The sequence below is a fragment of the Merops nubicus genome, unplaced genomic scaffold (genome assembly GCF_000691845.1).
Source record: "Merops nubicus isolate BGI_N331 unplaced genomic scaffold, ASM69184v1 scaffold32736, whole genome shotgun sequence".
Lineage (NCBI taxonomy): Eukaryota > Metazoa > Chordata > Aves > Coraciiformes > Meropidae > Merops > Merops nubicus.
The window spans coordinates 24,271-28,919 of record NW_008617520.1 but is presented as its reverse complement, the minus strand read 5'-3'; positions in this window follow the sequence as shown (position 1 = coordinate 28,919).

Below are 4,649 nucleotides of genomic sequence, written 5' to 3'. Positions count from 1 at the left end.
TATTCCTTTTGCTGTAAATTGCATTAAGATATATTTGAGCTGTTGTTCAAGTGGAATGGAATTATATCACTTGGGAAATATTTGTAAGGAATCTTTCTGGGAAGACAGTTTTTTTTTTTTTTCTGAAAATTTCTGGTATACAACCAGAAGTGTCCTCAACATTAAGGACATGTTCACCTGTGTCCCCATCTACTTTCCATTGCTCTGATTGTTTCACTCATATCAAGGAATAATGTTCTCACTCAAAGGACGAAATACCTGTTGATTTTGGAAGAACAGTTTTGGGTCCTTTGCGTATACAAGTTTATAGGTTGGCATGGCAATGGATTGTAAAAAATGGTAATACCAGTAGCAGCTTTTCCATGTGACTTTAAAGATCTCTGAATTCTCAGTTGGTTGCAGAATAACTTTGACATATCAGCAAGCAGCATCTGTAAACTTAAGCGAGTTCCTACTTCCTTGAAATTCAATTCGAAGTAACCTTGCCATTGCTCAGGTAATGTTCTTGAATAATTTAGGGAAAAAAGTATTTTCCACAGATTATAACTGAGCACTATTCCAAGCTGAAGAGCTGGATACTTAAATCCTGACAATCTCATACAAAGTAGTATGAAAGAGCAATGGTAACTACTGAAGTGGTTGCTTTAGGCAATGACAATAACTGTGCTGAGCTTCCCAGAAGCCTCTACTGAAACAGACCTCTTCATTCTTACCCTTCAATTTAAGAGTAGGGACTCCTTATTTTCTGTATGGGAGAAAGGAAAGAAAAAAGTTGTGTAATGCTGTGTAGAGCAGTGCTTTGAATCTAAGTCATGGTGCCAGTAGTCTTTGAGAATTTTTTTTTTTTGCTGCTGGCAAATGATACTATTTTTGCATTTCAATTGTCAGAATTTTGTACTGCAGTGCTAATGATTCAGCATGCTCTTCTTAAGCCAAAATGGAGAAGGGATGGGAAACTAGTTTTTCTACAGTGGAATTGGTATCAATAATTTTCTTTTTGAAGGCATAGGGACTTACTGTAACATAACTTGAAAGCATGATTTATGTCATGAAATTAAATCATCAGATTTGAGGAGAAGCAAGATTTCTCCTAACCTATCTGTGAACACTTCAGCTTCTTTGCTTATGTATAAAAAACAGAGAAAGAAGTAATAACATAAATTCTTCCCAAGGACAACTTGATTTACTTATTGATCCATTCTAAAGCACAGAGTGCAGACAAATAAGGTCTCAGGGCAGCTATATATCTGGTAATGTCTAACTTTCAGTATTTGATTTTGCAACTTAAATAACTGAAGTACTTTAATGAAATATTTAATATACTTTTATGTCCTCTCACTTCTCAGAAGTGTGAGAAGATTTTATAACGAAGTCATCATCATCCTGTAGCTTATATGGTGAACTTAGAAAATGGAGATTTTATTTCAGGTTACCAGCAGTTATGTCTTTTGATCTTGACCAGTCGAGGGTGGAGTATTGTCAGAACTGACAGATTACTTCACTCAGCTCCAGCTGGAGGAGTGGTAGCTACTGAATTTGTTCCTTCAGTAAAGCACATATAAGAGAAGTCTGCAGAATAAGTGATACTTTTTCTCCATCTGAATAGGCAATTACAGTTAGCACATCATGTAAGTCTTGTGAAATATTTCAGCAAAGCTGGTTTGTGAAAAGAAGATAGTAAGAAATTTGTGAAAGTGAGTGAGGAACTACAGTAAGGTAAATAAAGTCTTTAGAGTTTACATGGAATGAGAAGAAAAAAATGACATGCAAGAACTCTAGGTTGTAACATCCTCTGTCTTAGGTATTTCTCTTGGGCCAGTGATTTGGAGAACTCATACAAGCTGTTAAGATCACATCTATTGATAGTGGACTATTCTGAGAAAGAAATCTTAGTATTTTCATCAAATGATTGTGTTTGTCTTGCAACAGTAGGAAGCATTCTCCTGTAACTAAAATTTAAGATGACTAATCTGGGAGAGAAATTCTCCGCACTTGAGACTGTGCAGGGTTGTGATGTTAGATAAAGCCAGGAAGAACATTTTGTAGGAACTGAGAAGAAATTTCCCAGCGGTGTGGAATAGATGCAGTGTCGCTGAAGTAAACACCCATGTTTACAGCAGGTGTGAATTTAGTCTTGCATCTTTAAATAGTTTTGCTATAGTCTAAATTATTCAATTGTATAGAGGCACCACAATCAAAAGCTTTCACTTTTTCTAATGCTTTCAAGTCCGCTGTAGTCCAAAGAGCTTATTTTTTATGATGTAAAGTAGTATGTGTGACATGCATTTGCACATCTCAGATAGCACTGAAGAATGTACAGAAATGTAAGTTTCATTGTATAGAATATAATTCTCTTTCATTAGGATTAAGTACATATTGAGTCTATATCTGTTACTGACAAGCTGTATTAAACTAGATAGGGCAAAATCCTCCAGGTCATGCTGAAGAGCAGCGTGATGGCTGCTTCAGTAGGTAGACAATAATGGGCTTGCCAAGGCCAAGAGGCTGTGGTGCATATTCTTGTTTCCGCCCAGGAACACAATGCTGCATTGCAGCAGTAATTCAGTCTGTGCCGTGAGTACTCTAACACAGTGTAACTTGCTGAAATAATTATCTGTACACAGATTCTCCTGGCGATAGCCATTCTCCACAGTCACAGTACTCCCACAAAACCTGGCTTGCTCCTGCAGTCTTCTTTCTCTCTTTCTCACTCAAATCTGATGGTCATTAGCTGTTTTTTCCCATCCTGTCTGCACCGGTGGCCTGGTTCCTTTTTGCAGACTCATAGCAAACTGTTGCTTCTAAAACTTTAGTTTTCCTTGTTCTATGTTGGTTGTTCCCATTATGCTTTCTTCTGTCTGGCTCATAGACTCGTGTTTGAGATGCATTTTATAGGTTCCCTTCAGGGTCCAAAATGTTCTCTTCTTCACTTTCGGCATGTAATTCTCATCCAGTAAATTCACACAGGCTGAAACCTTTGGCATGAATATCAGTCAAGATCTTTTACAAACATCTGCCGTGGTGAGAATCCTGACTTTTAGTTCTGTGCCCTCTACTGAGTCGCCATACGGGTTTCTCCACTGGGAATCCCGCTGGAGATGCTGTAACCATGGGCACAAGCTGTCGGTGTGTGGGACTGAACGGGTACCCTGTGCTGTCAGCCTGCTTTCAAAGCAGAGATTGGAGTAATGTGAACTGGCTACAGCTTTCTGTTGCACCCTGCCACCCCCACAGCAGCGTGCTGCTGTGTTAACTGCTGCACTGGAGAAGAACGCAGAGCTCTGAAGAACAGAATGTTAATCTTTCTCTCCCTTTAATGGCAAACAGTGAATTTAAAAAGGTATCTGTTCTTTCCTTTTCCTATTTTTTAGGTTGTTACAGTAGCCTTCTAGAAGGTTATTTTCTGTCTGGACCTTCTCGATAGCTTTTTATGAAATACGAACATACTATTTTATATTTTTCCCCCTTCTTTCCTTCCAACTCACATTGAAGATAGAAACCATTTTTGATCAAGGAACATTTGAGGATTATTTGTAGTCCTTTAAAATTTGAATGTAGATAATTTTGCCAAATTGCCGTGTTTTTGCCGGGTGCAAAAATAAGATAATAAATAAAGTACACTGTGTTAGAAAAGAATGGAGAGTTTATTGGGCTTTCCTTTTCAGAGAGGAGTGCTGATTTTAAAAAAAGAAACAGAGTATAAAACTGTGTTTTAATTTATGTCAGTAGAGCATTGCTGAAAGTTCTTTTAATTTTTAGGTGTATCAGTTGTTGCAGTGTTATCGTGGGATGTTTTAACATGAAGTTGCTTAACAAGTGGCTTTTTATAGTCTCGAGCTGTAATTGCAGGAACATGGAGCAGTTGTACTCATTATATTTTCAAATTTGTAAGCCAGTAAGACACTTTTTGTGCCTGTTTTTCTGAACACATAGTGAAAATCTCCAGCCTCGTAACTTTTAATTGTTCACTGATGCTACAAAGTTGAGAGAACTGGAAGTCTGATGTTTGTCTAGCAAGGGTCTGTATATTGGCATCCAGATCTGTCTAATGGGGATGCATCGAAAAGGAGCCCAGCGTGAGGATCGTCACCAGTGTCACGGTGAGGAGGAGCAGGCAGTGCTGGACAGAACTGGTACAACTCCCATACTAGGCATTATGTTTTGGGAGAGAAGTGCACGCAGCACAATTTTTTGATGTGTCTTTTGGTGCTCTGACTAATGAAGTTTGTTTGAATCGTACTGCAAACACTTGCAGTTTGGTCAGCGGAGGCTTTACAGGTCTTATCTCCCTGTGCCAGCATTTCTGAAGTAAAAGTTCTGTAGTGAGCCTAGATCTCCCAGGGAGCTAATTTGGGTCTGAATTCCCTGTCGCAAGGGATTATTATTGCTTAATCTGCTAATAATGTGGCAGTCTAATCAGGTTACTTTGCATCTGCACGCTGATACATGAAGGCTTGATTAATCTTCTGTAGAAGAAAATAACAAAATTTCTGCTGTGTCCTGAGAAATTAAATTTGGGTCTGCAGTTTGCTTGATGTGTCAAAGATGACTCACTGTTATATCTTTTAGTATGAGGAGGTGATAAGAGATTTTGACATACTAAGGACATCATGGCCATGTCTGATCATGATACAAGTAATGATCGGAAG